This window comes from Mytilus galloprovincialis, chromosome 7, assembly GCF_965363235.1.
Source record: "Mytilus galloprovincialis chromosome 7, xbMytGall1.hap1.1, whole genome shotgun sequence".
In the NCBI taxonomy this organism is placed as follows: Eukaryota; Metazoa; Mollusca; class Bivalvia; order Mytilida; family Mytilidae; genus Mytilus; species Mytilus galloprovincialis.
This window is the reverse complement of record NC_134844.1, coordinates 22864438-22876552: the sequence shown is the minus strand read 5'-3', so window position 1 is coordinate 22876552 and position 12115 is coordinate 22864438.

The window sequence follows — 12115 nt, the reverse complement described above, 5'->3', positions numbered from 1 at the left end:
TCTTTTTTATTTAAACTCTTCTGACGATCTTCCTTCTCTTACCGTTAAAAACGTCTATTAATTCATTTAACGTTAAATGTATACAATACAGTTGTAAAATTTTAAACCATTCTACTCACTAATGAATCCGCACTTGGATTTCAAAGACGCACATAAAACAAAATTGTAACAGCGGGACACCCTTGAAATGACGTTATAGGCATCCAAATGAGCAAAGTTTTTCATTAAAAAATAGACAAAGCACAAAATCATCTATTTTATTGATTTCTATGGCTTTTTTCCTTTCGAATGATATGCATAACATGGATATTTGTTGTATAGGATAAGAGCCTGAATTTGAATAACCCGCCTTCTAACCCATATTTCAAAAGTGACACCAATATCGTGCGCAACGTCATTATATATATAGTAGATGATGTGGTATGTTGGTTGTCAATGGACAAATTTCCATAAGAAACCAAAGGAAGTATGTGTTAACAACCATACGTCATCTTACGACCTTTAACAATAACCCATAAAATAAAAATGTAAAAGGTTTTGCATAAAAATGGAGAGCAAAAATATAGAACAAAGGACTTTCTGAGCGTATGAATCATATGTCTTTTAGCCGTGAACAATTGAGTGCTGACTATTAGAATGACAATAGTATTGTGGGTTTGTTTGTTTGGGGTTTTTTTTGGGGGGGGGGGGGGGGGATAAGTTAGAGCGAGGTTACAGTGAAAGTTTTAAGCTTGGAATAGTTTCCCGTAAGATTTAAAAGTTGTATTTTAAAAGAAAAATGTATCTTATAGCTACAAAATGTATTAAGAATCACTTGTTGTATCTGTAAGATTTTTTCAACATAATTTTTTTGTCTGAACGGTTATCAGGATTTGTTTTCGAAAGTTCGATAGAACACTAAAAAAATTTCACTATTTTCCTTTCGAAGTAGCCTGGTCCTACAGACAGAGACAGAAAGATGTGTCATTTGTCGGACTAGTCTACTCTTAAAGTAGGGTAGTTTACATAACCTAACAATGACTTTTCTGTTCAGCAAGCAAGATAACCAAAGATATTCCCTTTGTCTACACACTCATTGAAATCGGCTTTAATATTGCAAAAGTTCAAGCAATTTGGGCAAAACTTACCAAGTAAAAAAAATCAAAATGTCTATCTACCTTGCACATTTCAGAAAATTCAGATCAGATAACGAAACTGGGTCCAGCAACATTTATAAGCAATTTAAGATTTTGATCCTCACAGTTTCCATTCACCAAAAATATTCTCGTTACAACGAATCATTTTAAATACAAAAATACCAGTTGCACTCTTGTGTATATCTATTAATATATATGTACGTCTGAGTCAGTGACAACTCTACAACAGATGTATCCATCGGATCGCCATCAATGATGGTGATACATGGCTGTGTACATAATGTATATACAACTCGTCTAAACATCAACCCAATAGAGCTTTCGCTGGCCGTGTGTTACCTTTTCTCGTCAGTTTTAATCTAGCGGCGTACTACAGTACATGATATATATGAGGCATGAAGATGTGAGGCATGCGAAAGCAAATTTACAGATATAACATTGTTAGGTTGATGTTTAGACGAGTTGTATATCTATTAAATTATATATGTATACGGATAAAGTTATGAAAGGCAGCAGGGTCACCAGGGTGAGGAGTCCATGTCATCTGACATAAATGCTAAGCATAGATCTAGAAAGCGAATGTTGTGAGCACAAGATTCACTGCACACTTTTAAAGTTCTGCTTCATCAAACATTAAAATGTGAACTTAAGGTGGTATGGGAGTCTAAAATAAAAATGATAGAATTTGTTCATACTTTGCCAAAACGTTGTATCTATTGATACATGTTGAAAAATATAATAAAAATGATAGGTCACCGTGCATTTTCTCAAGCTACAGGACGGGACAAAATGACACATTTTGTATGGATTATACAGGAAAAAACACCATTTTGTGATTAGAAGCTAAACAAAATGATAGAATTGTTAAATACTTCAGGAAAAGATAGCTTTCAGACACTGCTTTGAGAATATCAAAAGAAAAGATAGGGTCACCGTACGTTTTTTCCGGCTAAAATACAAAATAGAAAAATTCCATACAGAATCCTTCAGAAAATGCACTTTTTTAGAGTTACCTCCCCTTAAAATGCCAATAAAAAAAAAAAAAAAAAAACAACCAAAAATAATTAACATTTGCAAAAATATCAATATTTAGAAGTTATATTCTTGTAAATTGGTACTTTTAAATGAAAATGTACATTAAACATCTGCATTCCTGCATCAAATTTTGCTAACTTGATGGAAAATCTGGACCTTTGATTCTCTGTTTTTTACAATCCAAGATGGAGAAGACACCCATACCACCTTAAGGGAATACGATACAGTAGCAGGGGCAGATAAAAATGTTTTCAAAACTTTTCGTGTTGTTTTCGCGACGTTGGTAACAAGAACGTTGTAATTTCGCGATGTTTCTAATAAGAACGTTATCGTTTCGCGACGTCGCTTTAAATGAAGTCATAATTTCGCGGAATATACACTGACGACATAAATCCGGTTGCGCGAAATTCAAAAAAGTACCTGCTGAAAAAGCGGCCATGCTGTTTCTTAAAGACGGAGAAATCCGCCGAAGAGCTGGTAGATCAAAAGAAATACTGGAAATGAACAACAACAAATTAAATACAACGTTGCCTGACGAAAATGAAGAAATGGTTATAGACACAGAGGAAAGTACCGACGGGATAACATGGAAAGATGGTAGAAAAATTGTGGAGCTTTTCAGTCTGGCAAAAGCACTGAATAGCTGTCAAAACGTTAATTGCACTGCCCAGCTTAATCTACTCAACGTGGAGAAAGAAAAACTGCAAGGATTTGGGAGCTATCTCACAATTCGGTGCTTGAACTGTAATATGCTTAACAACATTTTAACAAATAAAACACATTACGGAACAAAAGGACCTGCAATTTTTGACATATCAACACAAAAGCTGCAATAGGTAATTATTAGTATTGATAGTTGCTTGTCGTCCAGTGGCAAATATCTAATTGCACATTTATCAAATTAACATGTTACACAACACATACCTTACCTTCTTTGGCCTTTGTATAAGATCAGCACACTGAATATACGTTTTAATGTGCTTCTCACAAGATACACGTAGTAGTTTGTGGAAATAAAGACATGTAACTCTACTTGTATATGTTATTATAATTCATAAATGAGCAGTCATTGTTTATAAATACCATGTAAATACTTAAAAACTATTGGTTTAAAGACGAGTTGTGAATAATTTTAGTTTATAAACCTCATTAAAAAGAGGATCAGTGTAACAGTACATATATATTATGGCACTGAATAATGTCCAAAACGGAAAAAAAACGACGAAGTACTACCACGTGCTACAGGAGTCGGCCTTTTTCTGGCACCTGAATATTTTTAGAAATGGTTAAAAAGTATTAACCTTTTACTATTTATTGGAAATATGATCACTATTATGACTCAAATATGCGCTGTATTCGATAATATAACGGACACTTATCTGAACGAAAATCATCATTTTATTGCAAAAATACTTTTAAAAATCTTCACAAATTTTGCCTTTTTGAGATGGGTTTGTCCTATAATGGTTTACTTTTATAAATTGTTACTTAGATGGGAGTTGTCTCATTAGCACTCTTACGCGCGTCTGGCGTATATACAAAATTTAGTCCTGGTATCTATGATGAGTTTATTTACCACATCTTCTTAAATCAATAAACACCAAAAAAATGTAATCATTTGCAGGTATGATTGAGGCTGGTATTGGTCCAAGACAACTTAACAAGTTTGTTACAGCGCTAGGAATTCCAGGAGCAACAGCATAGACTTTAAAAAAACGGGAACGGGAGATTCAAAAGCCGCTTTCGGAGATTGCAAAAACGTCATGTGTGAATGCTCTTCTAGAAATTAAAGAGACAACAGACACGGCTTCATCCGCCTCATTTTTAGACTTATACCTCGAATTTGACATACACAGTCATCTTAGTACCAGAATCTATGACAAACGAGACGATTTTGATTTTGAAATTATCAATTTCCCCCACCTTAGTAGCAACATACCAACTTCACCTGCATATGGAATATACATTTCCCAACTTATTCGGTATTCAAGAGCTTGCAGCTCCTACTCAGACTTTGTAAAACGTCACCAGTGTCTGAGCAGAAAGTTGATGAACCAGGGGTATGTCAAAGAACGTCTCGTCCTTTTCCTAAAAAAGTTCATCGGAAGGTACCCAGAACTTGTTGATAAATATTCCGTATCAACTTCACAAATAATACACGATGGTCTTGAAGTATAGATTTTGCGTACTGACGTTGTTTATCGTCTTAATTACGTGTTATATTATTCTTTTATTTGTCTTTATTAATATTACTTTTACTGTTGTCTGTTTTTTGAGATATCCTTTTGACGTAACTCTGTGCTTATGTATCCCATCATACTTTGAACGACAAAATTATTTTATGATGTGACTCTGTACCTATGTATCTTGTCATACTTTGAATGACAAAATTATTTTATGATGTGACTCTGTACCTATGTATCTTGTCATACTTTGAATGACAAAATTATTTTATTTATTAATATTACTTTTACTGTTAACCAACTTTTTTTGTGATATACATTTTACGTGACTCTGTACTTATGTATCACGTCATACTTTGAACCACACTATTACTTTATTTATTATTATTACTTTAACTGTTAAGTCAGTGTTTGTTATATCTATTTTGCGTGACTGTATTTATGCATCACGTCATACTTTGAACGACAAAATTATTTCATGTCTACCTGTGCGAATTTCAAACGCGCAATTTTACACCAGTACCCATACCCTCCTTCCTTGATGGGTGCATTTTACATAGACAAATATAATCGTATAATATAATCAAACTGAGGATGTTAATTTGATGTATGCCTTTTTGTGCTTCTTCGTTACATTTGTTGTTTTTATAGTGATTAAGATGATAACACAATGTTGACTGCTGTACCCCTATTTTTGACATTTTTACCTATTATGTCTGTTTGTTTTGTTCACGCATCGGTGACAATATAATGGAATTTGCGACTGTCATACAAGTGAGAGGTTTAGCTAGCTATAAAACCAGGTTCAATCCACCATTTTCTACATTTGAAAATGCCTGTACCAAGTCAGGAATATGACAGTTCTTGTCCATTCGTTTTTGATGCGTTTTGTTATTTGATTTTGCCATGTGATTATGGACTTTCCGAATTGATTTTCCTCTGAGTTCAGTATTTTTGTGATTTTACTTTTTTCAAGAGGAGATTGAGAAAACAAGGTAAACTAATATGTAAACGGGGGCATAATGAATGTAACTATGTATAGACATGTTTATTGTTGTTGAAGACCGCTACCTAAATCTCTAGATATTTTTTTCTTTTTTGGGTTGTCGGGTTGTTGTCTCATTAATGCAGTCCCTTATGCATCTTTACACAGAACGGTATTATCTTATTTGTTTGATAATTTTTCATTTGATCTTCAAGTGAGCTAACTTCTGTTATTTCTCGCGGAATGCATTAACTGAATAGGTTTTTATTTTTTGCACTGTCTAATCCCCTCATTTGGCTGCTTGTCATAGGAAAATCACGTATTTGACGAGTGCATTAACTTCCATCCATGAAATTTTTATTTGATGGTCTTATTCCGCCTCCCGGGAATAGCTAGTGAATATTGAAAGATAAAACAAAATGTCACATTTCCATAAAAATGTAAACAAAAACGGTAGCACAACAAAGTATCGATCGTACATAAATTGATTAATAAACTGGTCCGATGGAAACGACCGCAGAAGTCTATCCCTAAACAGTAGGAGCAAAAATGGACACACTTTACAATTCTAATATTAAAAAAAAGATGATGTGGTATGATTGCCAATGAGACAATTGTCCACAAGAGACAAAAATGACACATACATTAACAACTATAGGTCACCGTACGGCCTTTAACAATGAGCAAAGCCCATACCGCAGAGTCAGCTATTAAAGGTCCCGATAGGACAATGTAAAACAAGTCAAACGAGAAAACAAACGGCCTTATTTATATAAAAAAAAATGAATACATGTTTGAATTTGAATTGTTATTAAATAAAACAAATAATAGGTTTCTGGCAAAGAATAGATTAAGTCATAGAACTTGAAATTACACGATTTACACTCTGCTATTGCACAATACATAGTGAATCTGTCTTCAAACTTTATACAATGAAAGAACTAGCAAAATAAATTGTAACCCCCACAATTTCTTCAATGGTGAGGGGAAAAAATCACTTTTAAAGAAATTTTAATTTTAATATCTTTTATCTTGCGGGGGATTTTTTTTAAACCAACCCTTGAACAAACTATGATATTTAAAAAAAACCATTTTCTTTTGGTAAAATATGGTACTATTATGGTGGCCGGATGCGACTATTTTCCCTGATATTTTTTCGCGTTTTCCTCTTTCATTTTTCCAACGCGAAATCGGGCAATCGAGAAAGCGTAATCTAGAAAATAAACTCATCATAGATACCCGGACTAAATTTTGTATATACGCCTGACGCGCGTTTCGTCTACAAAAGACTCATCAGTGACGCTCGAATAAACAAAAAGTTAAAAATACCCAATAAAGTACGAAATTGAGAAATTGGAAAATCGGGAAATCGATATCAAGAATTCAAGAAATTTGGAAATCGAGAAATCGAGAAAGCAAAAACGCGAAATCAAGAAATTCATTTCGCGTTTTCGCTTTCGTGTTTTCGCGATTTTGCTTTTTGCTTTCTTGATTTCTCGATTTGCATTTGCAAAGTGAAAGGAGAAAACATGAAAAGGCGAAATTGCGAAATGGCCACATCCGGCCACCATATGCTATTCAATATATATTCACACATCTTCTCCTTATGGTATTTCACCTGATGGTACATTTTCACAAAAATATGAACAAAACACAACTTATTGTCATTTGAAAATTGCTTGTTTTGGTCCCCTTTTTGGACCCTTATTTGTGTTTTTTAAGAAATGGTTCATAGATTTGATTTTTCTTCCACTACAGGGAGCAGTTAAACGTAGAAACCACAAATGGCACTGACATTCCAAAGTTAACGGCTAAATACGACATGTGTTGGCAAAAAAGGGGCTCCGGTCGTTCGTACAGTAGCCACTCAGGTGTTGGATCTGTAATTGGGCAAAACACTGGAAAAGTTTTAAACTTCAAAGTATGTTCAGACCACTGTCGGATATGTTTAAAAGCATCGCAATTGGGTAAAGAACCAGAAAATCACGAATGCCAGAAAAACTGGAATAAATCGCCTAAAGCAAATGGAGGCACATACGGGAGCTGAACTTCTAAAAATATTAGAAGATATTGGGGAAACACAAGTAGGTGTATTAGTGATGGATGACGATTCTGCCACACTGTCCCAAGTGAAGGAACGATTGGGACATCCAGTGGAAAAGTGGAGTGATATAAATCATTCAAGGAAGTCGGTGGGAAATTCGATGTATAACACATTGCAGAAAAAACACAAAACTTTAACTACCACAGTTATAAAGTACTTTCAAAAATGCTTTTCCTATGCTATATCACAAAACAAAAACCAAGAAAATGCACTTAGGGAAACACTTACCTCAATAGTTCCACACGCTTTTGGTCATCATGAGAAATGTGGTAATTGGTGTAAAGCGGACAATGATAACTTCAGCTTTAAATCCCTACCTGGCGGAAAAGCATTATCCGGTGATGACCTTTACAATGAGCTGTAAATTGTATTTGAGACAATGTCAAACAATTCACATAAACTTGCACCCGGGGGATCAACAAAAGATGTAGAGTCTCTAAATGGCATATTCGCGTCTAAAGCACCAAAGCGAATATGCTATAGTGCCAGTGAAAGTTTGAAGAACAGAGTTTCTGCTACAGTAGCTCAGAAAAATATTGGATACCATTACATTTCGGAACTTCATTTAGAGGCTGGGTTATCGCCCAACAAAATAACAAAGAAACAAAGCGAATGTCTTTCAAAAGAGCGAAAACGGCAACTGATTTATAACCAACAACCAGAGGTGAAAAGAAGGAAAATTAAAACAAATAACGAAAAAAAAACAGAAATAGCTAAGAAAGAGAAAGTGGAAGGGACTACGGATAAAAGTGATGTTGGTTTTTCACTGGTCACTGAGATAAACAATATACCTGGGATTCGATATCGTCCTAACATAGAAACTGTGACCAATTTTGATGGTAATTTTGCTGTGTTTGACTTGGAGACCAGTTCGTTACAAGAGGACTGTGAAATTCTACAAATAGCCTGTAAATTTAACGATAATGAATTTAGTTGTTACATACAACCAACCAAGCCCATTTCAAAGATGAGTAGCGCTGTCACTGGACTTACAAATGAAGGGGGTGTTCTTTTTCACCATGGTAAACCAATACGAGCAACCAACAGAGAAGCAGCATTTCAAAATTTTGTAATATGGCTAAGTCAATACAAACCAGTAATACTAATTGGCCATAACGCCAAGTTATTTGACTCTAAACGTTTAATTTTGAATATAAAGAATTTTACATGTTTTGCCGAATTCAAAACAGTTGTTAAGGGTTTTGTCGATACCTTGCCTTTGTTCAAAAAACAATTTCCGGGTTTTCCAAACTATAAGCAGACTAGAGTGTATGAAAATGTTTGTGGAGGACAGTTTGATGCTCACAACGCAATAGGAGATGTTTCAGCATTGAATTGTATATTGGAAAAATCGAGCATTGGTAAGAAAGAACTCCTTTTACATTCTTTCAGTATTGAATCCCTAATGGAGCAACAGAAATTTGACACAGAAACAAAGAGAAATGAGAAAACTTATGAATCCGTGATAAATGAGAAAGTTTTAACAAAATCTATGGCGCGTAGGATGGAACTAGCTTTCAGTACCTGCGAGCATTCGTTGTTCAATAATGTGTGTCTTTGTGTTATTATTTTATGTGATAAATTTTTGTGTTGTAAAGGGCATTTAATATCTTAATAAAACTATTCTTATTTTAGATACTATATATTGTTATCTGATATTGGACGAAAGATGTTGCCCTTTTATGTAATTATGTAATACAAGTTACGATCATTTGAAAACACATATTAAACAGCCAAATGGATGCACAAGAGCTAAAATAGGAGTCATAGATCCTATTGACAACAATTATCTGCCCAATTTTATTGATTTTGTAACATTTGTTTCAAATATGACCAACTTCTTATCCAAAATCACCAGCACCGTATCAGGACCCAACAGCACAATGACAGGACCCACCAGCACAGTATCAGGACATGAATAAATTGAGAAAATGCTAAATTTTAATAAATTGCAATGTTTTTTCTCAAAATAGTTTTGTCGTGTGGATTGCGGTATAGAAAGCGGACTCTATGAGCATTTTTGTTTTCTTTTTTCAGTTCGAGATTTTCTGAAAATGAGCATTTTTGTGTTACGCTTACTGAAACAGTTTAGAGGGTCAACTTTTTAATGGTTTACATATGAACCCATAAGAAACAAAATTGAAAAATCTCAACTGTTTTCTTCCATTTTTTTTATGAGTGAAAACGTCAAAAATCATCATTTTCGTCTTTGTTTACATTTTTTCATTGATCACCAGCACCCGTCAGGACCGAATCACCAGCACAGAACGTTCTCTCGCAGGACAACCATACCCACCGTGTCTTTACTAATCATTGATATTATGTTGATAGTCTTAACATGTTTAACCCCGCCACATTATTTATGTATGTGCCTGTCCCAAGTCAGGAGCCTGTATATTCAGTGGTTGTCGTTTGTTTATGTGTTACATATTTGTTGTTCGTTCATTTTTTTTACATAAATAAGGCCGTTAGTTTTCTCGTTTGAATGTTTTACATTGTCTTATCGGGGCCTTTTATAGCTGACTATGCGGTATGGGCTTTGCTCATTGTTGAAGGCCGTACGGTGACCTATAGTTGTTAATGTCTGTGTCATTTTGGTCTTTTGTGGATAGTTGTCTCATTGGCAATCATACCACATCTTCTTTTTATATTAAGTATAAAGCTTTATAACAACTGTCACATAACATAACGCATACGGAATAGGGAATAAGTAACGATTAGGTAACAAATAGGGAATAGGGAATAAGTTACGAATAGGTAATGCATAGGGAATAGGGAATAAGTGACGAATAGGTAACGAATAGGTAACAGGGTATTAACCGAGCGCTGGAACGGGTACATGCGCGCTAATAGGGTCATTTCATCTCTAAGAACACATTGTTACCACCAGAGACATGAACACAATTAAAACACGATTTATTTCAAGGTGCAACGAATACCCTGTGCATTAAAAGCGAATAAGGAACGAATAAGTAACCGGGTATTATCCTTTTCTAAAAGGTGCAATGTACAACACACGTATTATAAGTGAATAGGTAACGAATAGGTAACAGGGTATTAACCGCGCGCTGGAACGGGTACATGCGCGTTAATAGGGTCATTTCATCTCTAAGAACACATTGTTACCACCAGAGACATGGACACAATTGAAAATCCTTTTCTAAAAGGTGCAACATACAACAAACGTATTATAAGTGAATAGGTAACGAATAGGTAACGAATAGGTAACAGGGTATTATCCGAGCGCTGGAACGGGTACATGCGCTCTAATAGGGTCATTTCGTCTCTAAGAACACATTGTTACCACCAGAGACATGAACACAATTAAAAAACGATTAATTTCAAGGTGCAACGTATACTTATCCAGCGCATTAAAAGCGAATAAGGAACGAATAAGTAACAGGGTATTATCCGAGCGCTGGAACGGGTACATACGCGCTAATAGGGGTATTTCATCTATAAGAACACATTATTACCACCAGAGATATGAACACAATTGAAAATCCTTTTCTAAAAGGTGCAACGTACAACAAACGTATTAAAAGCGAATAAGTAATGAATATTTAACAGGGTATTATCCATGGACGTCAAGTTGGTTACCTATTCCCTATTCCCTATTCGTTACCTATTCCCTATTCCCTATTCGTTACCTATTCGTTACCTATTCCCTATTCCCTATTCGTTACCTATTCGTTTCCTATTCCCTATTCCCTATTCGTTACCTATTCGTTACCTATTCCCTATTCCCTATTCGTTACCTATTCCCTATTCCCTATTCGTTACCTATTCGTTACTTATTCCCTATTCCCTATCGTTACCTATTCGTTACTTATTCGATTTTTAATATCCTTCCCCCTTTTTGATTAATTATTATGTCACCGATCGACAATGTCGGGTGACATATTGCTTTTCCTCTGTTTCTTTTTCTGTATTATTATTATTATTATACTTCCACCTAATTTTGTCCGCCCGCTTTCTCAGAACCAAAAGTACCAATCAGAATGATGGTGCACTATAACAAGGAACCCTGACTCCCCAGAGTCTGTGCAACTTTGGAACTAAAAAATGGCTGCCATCACCATGGAAACGGAAAAATGGTGAAAAAATATAATTTTGGAGTCCCTTGAATTTTTTGAGAATGCTTAAGCTTAAAATCTTTAGATTTTAATACAATGTAGGTGCCCACTATATACCGGTTTTGGATGATTTTGGCACATTTTGGAACTGCTATGTTGCCATGGCAACTACACCAAAAATTTCAAAAATATGGAAATGCTCCAATTTTTTTGAAACTTTAGTATAACGATGAGCAACTTTGGTAGATGTGGAATTTGGCGTTAAAATTTCCAAAATGTCTGCCGTTTCCATGGAAACAATGCAAAAAGGTCAAAATGCTCCAAAAACTTCCGGGTTTGGTGAATAACTTTGGTATGCTTGAACTTAAAATCATCAAATTTTTATGCAATATAGTTGTCCACTATATACAGGTTTTGAATGATTTTGATAATCATTGGAACTACTATGTTACCATGGATACAGGAGCAAAAATTTCAGAATGCCTAAAAATTGATGAAACTTGATATGATTGTTAACTATCAAGTCTAGATATGACTTTTGAAGTTGGAATTTCCAAAATGTCCACGGTTGCCATGGAAACTGCAAAAATGTCAAA